Source organism: Vidua chalybeata, chromosome 16, assembly GCF_026979565.1.
Source record: "Vidua chalybeata isolate OUT-0048 chromosome 16, bVidCha1 merged haplotype, whole genome shotgun sequence".
Taxonomy (NCBI): Eukaryota; Metazoa; Chordata; class Aves; order Passeriformes; family Viduidae; genus Vidua; species Vidua chalybeata.
In genome coordinates, this window is record NC_071545.1 from 11,666,096 (window position 1) to 11,682,889 (window position 16,794).

At 46.2% G+C, this 16,794-nt stretch overlaps 1 protein-coding gene and 1 long non-coding RNA gene across 6 annotated transcripts in view; one reads left to right on the forward strand and one right to left on the reverse strand.

Annotated features, from left to right (window-relative positions):
- The window catches only part of MAD1L1 (mitotic arrest deficient 1 like 1), a 352,882-nt gene that overhangs the window by 44,699 nt on the left and 291,389 nt on the right, over positions 1 to 16,794 (reverse strand). The window lies entirely within an intron of this gene.
- On the forward strand, positions 8,964 to 11,460 carry LOC128796239 (uncharacterized). Its single transcript, XR_008433754.1, has 3 exons — positions 8,964 to 9,104; positions 9,579 to 9,799; positions 11,267 to 11,460. It is a non-coding gene; the product is annotated as an uncharacterized LOC128796239 (long non-coding RNA).

Sequence of the window (16,794 nt, forward strand, 5' to 3'; positions counted from 1 at the left end):
ATGCTGTCAACTGATGCTACAAATGCAACAGGTAACTTCCAAGGAGCCCAGCACTCAACTCACCAGATATTCAGTCTTCTGAAGAGAGACATCAAGGGAAATCAAAGGCAAGAGATGGTAAGTTATTTGATCAAAGACACTTTTAAGGTTAATGGACAGGCCACAAACAGCAACCATACCTCCAGTCATGCAGTCAGAAAAATAGATACATGTTTGGTTCGTGGTAGGAAAAGATCTTCCCCATAAGAACTCATTCAGCCAATTCTTCCGGGATTTTCAGGTGAGTTTTTGGGTAATTGTTACCCTGCTGTGCCTCTGTGTTGCTGCGCATTCGCTCCCTCAGTGCTCATGACCAATTTAACAAGTACTTTGTACCAACTAAAGTTTCTTGCTAAATAAATTAATTATGACAGAGTAAACAAAAAACTTTTTTAAAATGCACGTTTTGATGTGATTACATCTTCAATTGGCTGGTTTAACATTTGAAATTTGATTTAATTTCAAACTTGATTATCCTCACAGCAGGGTCAGGCTGCCAGGGACACAAACAAGCACAGAAGCCTTTGGCAGTCCCTATCCAGCTCCCAATGGAGCCCACTCTGTACTGCAGCATTCCTCCAGCCCCTTCTCTCTTTTATTATTCTTATTTAAGAAAGGAAGATCAAATTCAGGCCAACAGCACACGTACGTTTCCTAGCACTCCATTACTAATTTTAAAATGAAATGGTGGCTCTGGAGCCCTGACTATTAATCCCAACTCTGACAGCTCCTTTCCTTAATTGTCTGAAATCTCCACCCCAGCCCGACTGTCCTTACCCATAAAACGGGCAAGGATAACGAGAAGCCAGAAAGGCATTCCAGGGAGTGGACAAAATATGTTTGGAGATTGCTTGAAAGATGGATGCTATGAGCTGGGACAAAGAAAGCCACTGCACTGTCTTGTGATAGAACCCACATGGCATAATGAATCTGATGAGGTGACAACATCTCCAGTGTCTCTGGAAAAACCAGCCTAAGGTGGGTATGCAGCCTGATCCCTGCTGAAACACAGGAAAACCAGTTTCTTTCCAGCAGAATTACCAAGTTGTTAGTAAATGTTACCACAGATTTCTCTTTCCTGCTTCAAAAGAGCCTTTTGCACTATTTTGCTACTTCCCAGTACCAGTATTTGTGCTCTCAGGTGCTCTGCTCATCAGCACTATCCCTGATTTCTCATAGGTTCCCAAATTGTGGAGCTCAAAAGAACCGTAAGAATCAGCCAATCTAAAAACTGATGAAAAGCACAAGCTGGTGAATTAAGCAAAGCAGTTCCTGCATCAGGCTCATAATTACCAGCTGACTTAGAACATTTCTTGTACGAGAATATCCCATCTTCATTTAGACACTTCAAAGTGATGGCAAATCCCCTACGTACTGAGATAAATAGTTCCAATGGCTAATTACCCCTGTTGTAACAAAAGCATTTCCTTATTTCTAATCTTTTCTGGTTTCTACTTCCAGCATTTGATCTTGTTATGTTTTTGTCCGATAGATTAAAGAGCTCTTCTCTAGCCACAATCTCCTTCCCATATAGGAGCTCAGACTACGATCAAGCTGCTTATTAACCTAGCCTTTGTTAAGTTAATTAGAAGGAAATTCTCCAGCCTCTCACTGGTTTTAGATCTTGACGTGAGGTAGAAGAAATAGAGACTGCTCACCAAGGATTTCCCCTATTTTTAGAGAAAGCAGGTTAAGATAATGTCTTGATAAAATAGAGGCCCATGTACCACGTGCTTTATGCTGTCCATCCCATCTTTATGTCACCTTTCCTGCCTCCTCTTGTCCTGGTATAGGTTGATGCAGGAGGTGACGCTGGAAGCCGATTTCCATCTGAATTTGCACATGTTGAAGATCACTGACCCCACCTCAAAGGAGACAGAAAAGATGGAAGCAAATACTGAGATAAGAGGAGATTCTGCTGGAAGACCCAAAGGAAGCACTCTGCTTTTCTGGCAAGAGGCTGCTTGGTAAGTCAGGCCCTGTCATCTTTGAAGGCCCTTTACCAGCTTTTCTCCCTTCCCAAGGCTGCTTTGCTCTCTCCTGCCTGCGTGGCAAACGACCTACACAGTCATCTCTTCCCCTAATGCCAACGGGAACTCTTGGACTACTTCTCCCTTCTCCTCCTACTTCTCTCACACCCGTTGTCTTCTCTTCACTGTCTTCTTCGCCAAACTGCCTCAAAGAGTGCTTTCACCCTTCCCTTCCTCCTTTTGCTTCACATCTTCTCTGTGGGAGGACTCACAGGGCTGCTGCTCTCCTCTGCATCCATACAATCCATCTTCTCAAATCCTGCTCTGAACAGGAGCTGTTTTTCTGCTCCCTCAATGAAGCTTTTTTGGTTTCCCAGCACTGGGAGCTTACACGAGCACAGCTCCTATGTGAAATACTCCAAACCCACACACACCACATCCTCTTCTCCTTTCCAGCCCTTTGCCACATTCCTGTCCAACTCACAGCCCTGCTGTGCTTCTTGCTACCCTCCAAGCATCACTGTAAGCACCAACACTCCAGGGCAACACTGCTTTGCTACCAGTAGGATCTCCAAACAACATCATCCTTCTGTGACTCACTTGCTGGGAAAGGAAGATGGGAACAGCTGTGCTGTTGCCTCAAGACTGATTCCTTCATCCCTGCGCTGCTTCACAGTCACAGAAATATTCCTCCTCAAGAAGTATCTCATTCTGACTTATGCTAACCACTGCCTGACTTCATTCATCATTGATTGTCTCCTCTCTGAGAACCAGAGTGCTGCTGCAGATGCATTTTGATTTGCTTTAAATTGAGTGGTGATGGGTGTTTCATTATGCTCGTGCTAGTGCTAAACAGCAGCGTGCCAGTGGTGAGGGAGCACAGTGCCATGGAGGAGATCTGGTGGGAGAACAGTGAGCACCATGGTGGGTATCTGGGGGCAAGCAGGGATGGAAATCCCCTTACAAATCTAAAATTGGAACTACAAAAAGGTGTTGGGTCATTAAACAGTGTTCTGTCCCCATGAATGGGGTCTACGTAGACAGAAGGAGGATCCACCTTGCCACACGAAAGGAGAAAACAGGAGGGAGACAGCAATTAAGCTGAGGGAGTTGGAAAGAGCTCACAGCATTCCCGTTATCCCAATCTGATTTGTGGGAACAAGGCAGACTTGAGAAAAAAAGGTTGGGGCCACCTTAGAGTAAAGAAAAGCAGCGGGAAAATTGAGGAAAAATTGTCAGCAAACAAAAGAGGATGAATGCAGAAAACATAATTCCTGCCCTTTATTATCTCTACTGTCTTTAGCATCTTCTCCTGCAAAACAATACCCCAAGGCATTAGTCAGGAAATGGTGGGATTAAAAATGCTGCTCAGCTCATCAGTGGGGCAGGATCCAAGGGTACTCTCCATGGTTTTCTCTCCCTACAAGCAGTACCAACCCCAACACACTGGTTCCTCCTCATCAACTGAAGTGGTTTAATTAGAAGTTAATTTAGTGAGGTGGGAAGGGACTAAGGGTAAGCAGCAAGAATGAAATGAGCCATCCCAGGAGAAGGGTGGTGAGACAGGAAAGCTGGGCTCAGCCATACCATGAGGGGTGACATGCCCCAGTGTCCCCTACACAGGGAAGACTCAAGTCCTCTCTTCCTCAGAACAACGATTAGCATGGGTGGATCCTCGACACAAAACTGGGATGGTTTCTGTGTTGTTCATGTATCTGAGCAACAGATAAAGAGGAACTAGATAAATAGATAAAACCCTTAAGAGGAACTAGATAAAGAGATAAAACCCTTCCTGTTGAGAAAAACTACTGCTCAGTGTCAGTGATTTTCTATCACTTCTGGCCAGAACTCTGGGTGACAAAGTCTGGCCTGGGGACCTCTGGGTGAAAAAGTCAGGTTTCAATTGACTTGTATTCTGGCAGTGAATGCTGTCTGTGGTCTTCTGCCCACTGGCAAAAGACAACTTTTCCCACCAGTTGAGGCTATGATTTATTAGTCCAGGGGTTGAAATTCAATAAAATTAGCTCCCCCATCATCACCTCCCAGCAACTGTCTTGCTGCTCTGCTTAATTTCACAAAGACAACCTGAGAAGACACCCAAAGCCCAGCCCCAGTGAGGCAGGAAGCTCTCAAGTACACCACAGTTTGTAACTGGCTGTTGTGGCACTTGGAAAGGTGGCTGAAGAGACAGAGACTGTCCCAGGTGCAGAACAAACCAGAAGTCTGTGCTGGTGGCACAGCCAAGGCTCCGCTGTGTCAAAAACTCTTGGATCCAGAGTAAATGCAGGAGGCTGTTAAAAGAGTCAGCACATCTCCCACTGAGGCCTTTAGGCAATAGCAGCACAGGGAGAAGAGAGAAACCAGCTCCTAAGAGTTGGTTTGGACCAGTTGTGAGGGAACTCTGGACATAAATTTTGATCTATTAATGAGTCACAGTGGTCACATAACCGGCCGTTCCATCATTTCTTCCTCTCTAACAGCCCCTTCCGGAGATGTAATCTCAGTAAAATGCTGGAGGAGCCTCTCAAATGGCCATGTTTTACTGCTGTCAGTCTATCACCAGTTCCTCACCCAAAGGGCCATGGGGAAATAACCTCTTATCTCAGAGATCAAAGCCCTGTATTAATGACCAGGAGCTGCCACTCATCCTGTGCTCAGACCACCCACGGAACCTGCTGCTCTGCCCAGCTCAAAGCCTGGTTTGTTTAAAGCAGCAGCATTAATCTGGAGGATGGCTTTTCAGTACAGGCAGTTTTTATTATTGATTTAGTACCAAATATTTATTATTTATTTAATGCCCAAAATACAACAGGTCTTTGTGGCAACATGACAGAGAGCAGAGTCCATTTCTTGAAAAGCCTTCAGGCTGATAAAAAGACTAAAAGAAGATGAATGGGATTGAATGGACAAGAATGGGCTTGAAGAGATAAAGTACTCAATTGCTCCTCACTTCTCATCTCACAGAGCTATTTTATACAGCTTCCTATATGCATGGAACACATGCAATGGAATGGCTCCTTTAGTTGGTTGCAAAATGGGAATTGAAGGGAAAAAAGGAACAAGTGGCTGTATGGACTCCAAAGAGAATAAATAGGTAGAGATGGGAAGGATAAGGAGCCTGAAGTCTCCTCCAGGCTCTCCTTGAGGCACTTGGTCATATTAACAATGTCCAATCTTCCTCTGGATCCAAGGCTCCCCATGCAAAGCCCATCCTGCTTCTGCACTTCATGTTGGACTGGTTGATATAAATATTTGCCAGCTCTTATCCAGCTTCTGTGGAGCCATGTTATCTTTCTCTTTCCCATATCTCAAAGATAAAATATCAGGGAAGACCAGCTAGAAAACAACTGATCTGGCACAGCCTTTCCCAGAGAGTAATCCACGCTTTTGGACTCCATGAAAAGAGGGACTTAATCTGAAGCTCTCAAGAATTTTACATTTATGTGCTGAAAAGTGCTCCAGAAGAAATTCCTGAGTATCTTTTTCTATTCAACATGGGGTGACTGTCTTCAATGTGTAGATCAACAATGTACAACCATTTAAGGTAATGAGCAAGAGGAAACATCATTAGGATGTGATGTGGCATGTTAGCAAAGGCTAGGAAATAGAGGTAGGTAAACCTGAAGGTTTTTGACTTGACAATTATCAGAATTGTTATTGCTTTTTTTGCCAAGGAGGTCTCCTCTTTGCAATGTCAACTTGGTCCTCCCCTATATGACTTCCCAGCAAGATTCCCATCACAGCTGCATCTTCCAGATGAGAAGCTGTGGGGAATGGGATGCTTTTGACACCAGGAGAACCTGCTCAGTGCAGCCACGCTGGAGCCAGAGGCTGCTCTGCCTCTGCTCCGGGTGTGTGCCAGTGCACTGACTCTCCACAAAGCACAAATCCAGCACAAAGAGAGGCTGCTGTACACGAACAGGAGCATGAGCTCATCCAGAGAAGGTGTTACTTCTGCTGGCATTAGGAATGGTGCATGGAAAGCCTTTCTGCTGGGAAGGAGCACGTGCCTGGCCTTGTGACGATGCTCCCTCCTCTTTGCCACTGCTCTCATCACTGCTGGGCTGGTTTCAGGCAACTGCTTCGAACTGGCTGCGGCTCTAGAGGAGCACCAACACCCCATCATTGCCAATCCCCTGCCCAGTGATGCTCATTCCTTCATTTGTTCAGGTTGCCAAATGTCTGCTGACTGTGCTGTCCTTCACCCTGCGTACAGCTGCCTCCCACCCTGCCCTCTCCAGCCTGTCCTGGCTCTGGGGACAAGCCCAAGATCTATGATGTAAAGAGATCTGTGACCATGCTGTCACTGCCACCTCTCTGCCTCTCAGCTTGCAGATGGAAAGAGGCAGAGGAGGAATAATGAAATAGAAAAGAAAGGCATTGCTTGCAGAAATTGTATTGCTTCTGCTCCAAACATTATATACAACAGCCTACAGCACTCCCCTGGGGACCTACTCCAAATCCATGCACACAGACTTGGACATTTCCTGGATAAAAGCTTCCTGCCTGGGTTTATTTCAACTCTAACAAGTCCATTTCTTAAGAGAGAGACTGAGCTAACAGAAGGCAAAATTGGAGGCTGCAGGACTTATTGGATTTGGGAAGAGCTGGGGCATTGCTAGCCCCCCTGGTACTCTCTAGCAGCACAGCACCCTCTGCTCCCACAAAACAGCCAGTTTCTGCATTGAAAGGCCTTCTCCAGCATGAGAGAAGGGAAGCTGTGGCTGGGCATACACCTCTCAACCCTACAGAAGAGGGAGCAGAACAGCGCCGATGGTAGCACTTAATTGAGGATACCATAATGCCAGGCAAAACTGAGTGTTTAGCTCTCCAAGAGAGCTGCATGACCTTTCCTGTGTGCCTGGAGATATTTAGCACTGCACAGTTTGGGTAAATAGGGTTTGTAAAAAAGGGAAAACAACAACAGAAATCCTGGTTCTCTACTCTGACAAAAACACACACAGAAGGCAGAAGAGCAGCAGAAGATTTTCATGTCTTGATGGAAAGACTGCATTTAAATAACACAGAGCACCACATTTCCCCCAGGTTCCACAATGTTGCTTGTTGAAAGAAATCCGTGTGGTTAACCTGGCAGGGAGAACTCATCTCTGTGATTTTCACTGAGCTAATGGGAGCCAACAACCTGTTACCTGTAACTGGGAGGACAGCATTCCCACCCATCCCAATATTTGCCTAATAAAAGGTCACCCCATTATACCGCACCTATTTGCAAAATTAAGAGCCTCTCTCCAGCAGCTAAATGCTTGCTTTAGATTTGGAATTACTGTAATTAAAGTTACATTGTGCTCGGATTGGTGCCAATCAGTGGGGAGCTCCAGGTATGACCCCCGCTCCTGGCGCCTGGGCTCCCACTCCATTAGCTCCAGGGAATTAGCTGTCATTAACGAAGAGATGCACACTCCTTCGTGTTGTCAAACCGCAATCAAGCGGGTCACAGGTGAAGAATAAATACTTTCAGAACAAGCCCAATTACACCATTTACATTTCATTACAGAACCTGTTTAATCCACTGATGGGCTCCCAAAGTTCTTCTGCCTAATAAACAGCATTTCAGAGGAATTAATAGGCCCTGCAAAACATGCTAATTACACTCTTCTGCATTGCATTTGCAATATTGATTTTAAAGTTGCCACTTTCCCCCCTCTCCACTCTCCTTTCCCAGCCCCAAAATCTTAACTTTAAGCAAAGTACACTCACACCAACCTAATTACTTGTGAATTTGGAAGCTAATGCACCTCTCTTGTCAAAGCTCAGTTCCAGCAAAGGCCAACATACAGGGACAGATTTTAACGTCCATAACTTGTGCAAGTTCCTCCAGACAACCACTGGAAACAGCTGCTGAATAGCAATTACAGGCAGAGAGCAGGCATCAGCAGAGACTTTGCCATGGCAACGAGCCTGGCTGGGCCCGCTCCCCAAAGATGCCTCCTCCTCCCAAAGACCAGAGCAGTGGAACAGGTACAATGACAACACAACCACCACAATCTCATTTTGATTTGAAACTCGAGCTGTTTCATGCTCTCCTAGGCACTGAACTGTTTAAAAAACAAAAGGAAAGTTTATTTTCAAATTGCGGGTCTCAGCTAAACCGTTTGGAAGAGAGGAACAAATCAGCCATGCTGGTGGAACACGCCGGCTGGTTGTTTATTCACCCTGGCTATTCTGCCCAGCTCCTGACATGGGCTTTCAGTTCTCTTCCTCCTCTTTGTGCACACTCTGCCTTCCTCTCCACTGCTCTGAAATCCATTTTCTTTAATCAGTGGGTTTACTTCCCCACCTCTGACTTTTTGCACTGGCTTGGCGGCTGTCACTTACGCTTGGGGTTTTATCCCAAGCTTACTGACAGCTGAAAGCTTTTGGAGGAGGAGATGGGAGAGGGACAGAGTGCTTGTGGTGTTTCTCTACAGCACCTGCAGGTTGGAGCCAGCAATAAAGGACACTAGCCTGCTGTGTTTAATTCTTTTGCTGACAACAGAGCAAGAAAGGAAAACCAAAGGAAGGTCTAGCAAAAGACAGTGAGATACAGAGCAGCCATGCTACCATAAGGGCTGACACCTACTCCTGCTCCTCAGAAACTCTCACCCACAGTAGCTCTCAAAGGGAAGGGATATAGAAGCAAATACTGCAGAAATGGACTTAAGGAACAGTCAGAGTTTAATGTAGACAACACATCCTGCTCAGCCCTACTGTCCCTTCACTAGGAGTTTGGGCATGTCCCCAGCTGCACCAAGGAACAACACAAACACAACCCATGCCCAAGGATTTAATCTCCCAGGTATCCAGTCTGTGTGAATGTTCCTGCAGGAGCAAGTCACTGCATGAGTCAGAAGCGTTTGTGCTTGCCCAGCCATCCATGTAACCCTCACTGTGAAGTCAGGACCAGGTGCTGCTCAGTGCCCCAGGTGATGCAGTGAGCGCCGTGCCCTTCCACTGTCTGGCCAAAGAACGGCCCAGGAGCTGCCTCCTGCACAGCAGGAACCTCCACCCCTGCATGCCCACAGCCCTCTCCTCTAATGAGAACATCTGCCTCACAGGAGGCAACGCATGCAAGAGGCATCCAAGCCATGTGGCAAGGTTGGCCGTCACCTTGTACCATTTTATACCATTTATTTATCACATGTATGGAATTTCTTTTGCCTTTCAGAGATTCTGTAGGGATTTACAAGCATGAAATGCTACAATTAATACCTTGGGATCTCTTCCCCCTCACAGGCTGGATTAGTTAGTTATTGTCTGGAAAACACTTTGAAGTATCACTTAATGCTACTAATCATGCAGCACCTCTTTAACATCATCTACCAACGCTAGCACAGGCTGGAGAGCAGATATAAATACCAACCAAGCTTTGTAATTACACTGCAAATACATCAATATTTGTCAAGAACTACTCTTAATCTCATAAAAGTGCCACAAGAAATCAAGACCTACGAGCAGTTCTGTATCTCTTCCGCAGGGCAGACCCTTAGGCAATGCAACATCTCTTGACTGCACACTGTGTCCATGGTTGTCTCAGACAAGGGTGTTTTTTACTGCAAACCTCTTCTGCAGGTTTTCCAAAGCAGGGCAAACCCAGAACAACCCTGTATAGTTTGCAACAGCAGAGAAGATCACAGGACAAGGAGAGTTTGCAACAGAATTGCTAAGACCATCTCTAATTTAAGCTGACAGAAAAGCAAATTGAGAAAGAGATATAGTCAACCATTTGAAGCTTGGCCCTTCTTAATCATCCACAGAAAGCAAGAGCTCAGTGTTGCCATCTCATTGCACAGGTAAGATTAAAGACAGGCAGAAGATTTTTACCCTGTAGTTACAATGATTAATGTTCCTAAACAGATATATAGTTTGAAAGCACTAGTACTGGAAAAAGAAAAGTTGTTGCCTCATTCTCAACCCACTATTTTCCCTGGGCAGTGAGCCAGCAGCTGAAGAATAAGGAAAGTTGCTATTTTAAGAGTTTTCTTGAATTGCAAGGTTTGGTAATGAACACAACTTGTTACCGTCCCCTTTGCTGAAATCAGGGGCAAATGAAAAATGTGTGGATGAGTGCTCTGCTGAGCATTCTGTCCTCAGTCAGACTTGGAGCAGGAAGACTGGTGATATGCTCCTGACAGCTGTCCCTCCATCCCAGCTTCTCTCCTGGCATCAGAACAAACTTCACTCCCTCACTGCCCACAAAGAGCCAGGAGCTGCTCCGTACAACTTTGTCTGCTGCTGTCAAGAAAGATGCAAGAAAATTATTCAGAGTCCCAGAATGGTTTGGGTTGGAAGGAACCTTAAAGATCATCTAGTTCCAACCCCCCTGCTATGGGCCACTGAATTCAAAGAGCAAGACACAGCAGCTTTGACTTTTTATACAAGATAGGACACTATATAAAGCTACCGGTCTCATAATGGTGACATAATACACATTCTACAGGTGATCATGCTGGGAAAAGAAAAGGTGTGAGCTTCCATGAAGCCAATGTTCCTCATTAGTTGCTGCAATACTTCTGAGAATAACTCCTGCCAGAGTTGGGATGCAACATGTGTGCTTGCACCTTGCAAGGAGACACAGGAAATAAGTTGGAAAAAGTTCCTGCAAACCCAGCTTGTGGTCTGGCTGGGCATGGCGTGCTGCTCTCAGCTCCTATTGTACCTCATCAGGCCCCAATGTAATTTAAACAGTTCACTGTGGGAAGTGAGAGGAGAATATATTCCATAGGTTTTGTTTCCTGCTTAGTCTCAGGAACACTGATGTTTTAAGCTGCTGCTCTAAAACCTTTGTGAAAAAAAGCCCAACATGACCTTCTGCATCCAGGGCTCCCTGCTATTATAAACTCAGCAAAACAGCATGCTGTGTCCTGCCCATGAGGCAGACAGACAACAGACTGTGGTCTAATTAGAAAAGACATGCTTCCCACATTATCCATAAAGCTGCCTCAGCCTACAACTAAGGACAAATAAATAACTGTCAGGGCTAATAAGCCCAGAATCATAAGAGGAGGGGAAAACCTGAAACTGGATCTACTCACATCTCAATTATGTGATCACAGAAAACATGTGGTAACAACTGTGAAGACAAACAAAACCAGCTATGGTTGAGCCAGCTCCTCTTCAGCCGACTCAGACATGCTTCACCTCAACAGATTGTGCCAACCCCTTGGCATTTCTCTGAACTTCCAAACTAATAAGAGACACAAACTGCCATAGGTGATTAATTGGAGCATTTGTGCATCACAAGATCTTCTCCATTTCAGCATGCCAGAACAGCAGGACATGAGGAGATGAGGAGAGGAACACATGAGGAGATACCCAGTATGGGGAACTGGAGAGAACAACCCTGAAATGGTGAAGATTATGAGGTTGGCACAAGCTCTGACGGTTGGCTATATCAGGAAGTTGTTTAGGACATTCTCGGGATAAAAGACGTTAAAGGGATGAATGTCTAGAAGCTTTGTGTGCATTACCTATTTGGATCACAGCCTGTCATTACATCCTGAATCTAGAGCCCTTCAATTTTGCACTCCCTCTCCCCACATCTCCACAGGAAGAGACAGACCAACCCCAGGCACTCTTCTGAACTTCCCTGAGAGCCAGTTGTGTTGTTGGCACCCTACACCTACAATTTTACAAAAGCAAGCTCCTCAGTGCATTGCTGTGGTTGAAAAACATTTAAGAATCCATAGGAGGGATTAACTCCAAGTGACAGTTTCCAACAGAACCCACGAAGAATAAGTTGGAGTTACCCAAATTGCCTCAGTTTAGTCTCTCCATTCCTTCCTCAGCCAGTGAATGACAGCTCAGGAATCTGTTCCGAATTAATTTTCATCAATCTGTTTCACCTTTATGCTCACAGATTTGAGGCAGGGCATGGGCCCTGGACATCTGCAGGGTGTTGGAGCAGTTCCCACTGGGGGCCTGTCCCTGCCAAGTGACAGGGGAGCATCCACTGGGACGAAGCAGTGCCAGCTCCCAGCTATCAGTAGCGCTGTGAGTCAAACGTCACCGCTCGGGTGCAACCATGCTTGACAGCAACACTGGTGTTTCCAGAGCTCTCTCCTATTTGGTTGGGGGAAAACAGGAGCTGGACTCGAGACCAGGAGGCTGCTCAGAGCTTTTCCCACAAGAACAGTGACAGCAGGAGCCACCATATGGGATGAGACAGGGAGCAACTTTGCCTTGGCCTTGTTGATTGAACAGGACTAATCAGGCTGAACTTGGGGCCCATCTGCTGACCACTGATCACAGGCTACGGAACCAGGACACTGCCCAGGAGCTGGCAGGACTACAGGCATGGACAGAGGGGAGGGAGCAGCATCCACACACTCATCTGCTCCTCAGTTCCTCCAGCTCTGCTCTCTAGCTCTGTCCTGGAGGGATCTGTCTCTGGAAACAGCAAGGCAGTGCCATGTGCTGCTGCTACCTCAGATCACTGATAAGCCTGGAATATGCATCTTTTGAATCAGAGAGATATTTCTTCTAAAAGAAACATCTCCATGCTGCAGAGACTCGATCCTCACAAGGTATTTTTCGGCTCTTGGAGGCCACCAGACTTTTCTGCTCTCATGGCTGCCGTGTTTGACAGAAGCAGTAACCCCTTCATGAGGGTGTGGAGGCCTGGCTGAGCAGAGGTCAAGGAGAGAGCTCCAGGCCATGGACCTTCTGCCCTGCCTCAGCTTCTTCTGCCCTTGAAAAAGGTCTCAGCTGGGCCCAGAGCCATTCTGGTGGGGTACAAGGAGGCAGCCCTGGGGCAGTAAGGGGATGTGACCTCAAGAGACAATCCCTGTCAACATTCACTTCATTTCACCACAAAGGCAAGCTCAGCATGACACCATGGACTCAAAACCCTCCAGCTTTTGCCCCTTCTAATTTGTGGGTGCATCAAAGCACCAGTGAAAAATCTGGGAGCTGATAAGGTGGACATCCCTCAGGGAGAAGGTGCAAGATGCACCAAGGTAGCAGATTACAGCAAAAGCCCTAAGCCAGACTTTGTGTAATTACATCTTGGCCTCCAGGACACCTCTGCATCCTTGGCTCATGCTGAGGTGGCTGGCTGGGGTGCCTGTCCATGCCAGATACGTTGATTGCTTTCTGCAAACAGCTTATCTGCAGAGAACTGGACTAAACCCAAACTCATTTCACATAGGTCACTGCTCAAGGGGGCAGCATGTAATGGCTTCTCATCTCTACCTGCACGGGCTGGATCTAAACCACTGATCCCATGCACCATTGAAACTCCCCAGTTTCACCCCATCTCCTCAGTTAAAGGACATCTCTGTCCCACCACCACTCCCTGGCACCTGTCAGAGCCAGCAGAGCTCTCTCTGCACAATGCCTAAAGGAAAATTCCCCTTTCACAGGCTCAGTTACAAAGGAAAATCTCAACATCTGCCCATGTGAGTCAGCTATTTCTCTGAATCTCAATAACCTTGTCTGTAGGAGATGGCTGGGAAAGGCAAAACCAGAAAGACAAAAGGGGTTGTGTCCTAAATAAAAACAAGTCCAAACACTTGGGGGAAAAAATGAAAAGATAAAAAACCCATTTAGCTTTGTAAGGCAATAACAAGCAGAGCAATATGTAGCTTCAAGGCTACATAGCCAGGTCAGAAAACCCTCCAGAGAGAAAGAAGTAGGCCACAAAACTCTGATATTAGCTGCTAAATCTGCTGCATTACCCAAAATTTGTGGGGGAGGCCTCTCTGATGGCTGAGCCATCTGGCAGCTCTCCTTTGACAGGTATTTATTCACATGCTGATGGGCTGTGGAAGCAGCTCTGAATTCTCCAACAGAAGATGAGATGTGGCCAGGATGCCAAGAGCTCCAGGTGATGCCCCCACCTTCCTAGAACTCATAGAGTTGGGTCTGTGACAGAGGCACCCATTGCTCCAACATCTGGCTGCCATCCCTGCACTAATGTGTGCAAGGTCTGGAAATCTGGAGAACAGCAATCCCCAGTCTGCTCCCACTGGGATCCACTGATGCCCACGGTACAGGTCCTTAAAGACCATTTAGTTTCAATCCCCCTGCCATGGCAGAAACACCTTCCACTATCCCAGGTTGCTCCAAGCCCCATCCAACCTAGCCTTGGACACTTACAGGAATGGGGCAGCCACAGCTTCTCTGGGCACCCTGTGCCAGGGCCTCACCTCCTTTACATTAAAGATAAAAATCTACCTCTGCCTGTAAAACTTGCACTTACAAATCTGGTGTACCGAGAGATGGCTTTTGCAGATGATTTTATGGAGGAAAAGTCTTTGAAGTTATTCATCCCTATCCTGCTCAAGGGAAATAATTTCAATATTATGAGCAACAGCACTGCTGAAAAGAACATGCAAAAAAAATGGAAAATGCCTCATTTTATCAACAGAAGCAAGGTCATCCAAACCCGGAGATGACGACATTCAATATTAATATCTCCAAGCAGGGTTTGAACCTCTTGGTAACCATCCATTCCCCAGAGAAATGTCTTCCAGTAACTTTGATGTGAATTAATTAGGCTTGCACAGCTGGTAAGTGCCATCTGCCTGCCACGACAGTGCTGCAGAGTCCATGGGATGGCAGAGGATAGGCTGCCTCACCCACAGCACCTGCTGTTCCAGCACCCCTTCCTGCATCCTCCTGTGTTTCACAAGCCCCAGGCTGTCCCAGCATCCAGCAAAGGGAACAAATCAACAGGGCAACATGCAAAAACAAAGCTGTCTCCTCTCTGACACATGCAACTTTCTCATTCAAGTCCCATTTCTTTTCCTCATTTCCGGGAACTCCACGTGTTTCTGCTGCTCCAGCCCTAAGCAGTTGTGTACAACATCAACCACACTGCTCAATTTATTTCTGCTTAGAGCATCCAAGAGCTGCTTCTTCAAGGAGTTTGAGAAGATCTATTAAGAGTCCAGCCCTGACTGGTAAACAATGTCCATTTCTGGACTGGCACCATCAATCCAATCAGCAAAGGCATTTAAGGACAGGATGTATAATACAGGAAAATGGAATTACTTTGAAAATACTCCTCCTTGCTTATTTACCAGCTAATGACAGAACCAATGCCAAGTATAGCCAATCTGTGCTAGGGTGTTGAGAGAGTCAGTTCTTATGCCAAGACATATTTTTTTTTTCCCTTCTCATCCACCTAAACACATCCCATACACTGGTCGTCCCCCTCTCTTGAGCCTGGGAACACCTCCAGAGGCTTCTCCAGCAGTACAGAGACAGCAAAATTCCCAGTGCTGCATGATCAGGTGCCTTGTTTGGTCCCTTTTTATAAAATGTCCTGAATTTTGCACTTTTGGCAAAGTTGTGTTGTTGTCTTCCCCTTGTAAATATTTGCTGTTGAGAACCATTTGCAATGTAAAATTCCCTAAGGAAAGGGAGAAATGCTAATGCTCTGATGTATTTGATACTATCCCTCAAGTCAACCATGGTGCTTCCCTGCTACTTTTACAGGTATTTTCAAAAAAGACTGGATGATATTCAGCATGCAGAAATACAAAACTGAAAAGGAAGAAAAGCAAGACAACTTAGCAAGCTAAACTCAGAGAGTTAAGCCTAAGTTTGGGAGATCCAGGCTCATCTCCTTGCTGTGCCAAGACTCCCTACAGGACCCTCCTGCTCATCCCACAAAGAGATTTAACAACATTCCCTGACAAAGGTACAGCCCCACAGCCCTCCTGACAGACCTGAGAAAAGCTTCCAGAGGGTTTGTCCCCAGCAAAGTCCAAAGGAGCACCATTAGCCACAGCCTTTGACTGCTGCTCCAGCTGTGTTGCACAGCATCATCCAATCACACCTTGCACTCTGCCCCATCCCTTCCTCCTGTGAATTTCCATGTGATAACTGAAAAATGTGACAAGCCTAACTTTAATCATGTTTTAACTCGGGTTGGTATCATTAATCTTGCAGCCACTGATGGGTAATTTAATTAGGGTGCATTTGTAATGAATTACAATCATCATTTAGCGCTATTGTTCCTCACACGAGCAGAGGGGAGTCAGAAAACTGGCACAGTTGATCTTCTTAATTACACTCACACACTATGCGAGGCACCACTGCCTTTCACTGCTGGCTTTTTAGATAAAGGAACATCAGCCCCAGGGACCCTCCACGTCGAGCCTGGTAAACATCTCCAGGCGTGCTCCTCACCAGCAATCAGTGGCTACCAGGCCTGGGAGATGGAACCTTTGATGGGGGAGCTGACAAACCCTAAGCAAAGAGCTCAGGGTTGAACCAGAGAGAAAAGCACACGGCCAGAACACAAACTGGGCTTCGTTCTTTTTCACCACCTGTGAACATCTGACATGTGTTCAGGTATGGCAAGACACAAAATATGAGTAAATGGATGTACTGTAAATCCAGAAGGATCCCAACTAAGGGATGGGATTTATTAAAACGTGCTCACTTATGGTGTTGTACGATTACACCAAAGCCACATGAATGGCTGTAATCACTAATGATGCTCTAATGGAAGGAGAATATTTGTCCCAGAACTTTAAATCCACCTCTACACGACAGTACCAGAAATTTCCAGCCAAAACCTCTCATTTCTGCTCAGCTCCTCCACTGCTCCGTGCAGGATGCGCGGCAGTGAGTGCCTGTATTTATTTCAGACATGACTTCAGTCTGCAAAAGAGGAGCAATCTGTTGCTGTGGCTGCAAGCCAGCCCACTTCCTCCTCGCTATCTCTGTGCACGACAGACTCTGTCCCCCTTTGGCAGCCAGGCTCACCTGCCTCTGAACTAAACCCTTCTGAAGAGCTGATCAACTTTTGCTCCTCTCAGTGAGGCGTTTTATA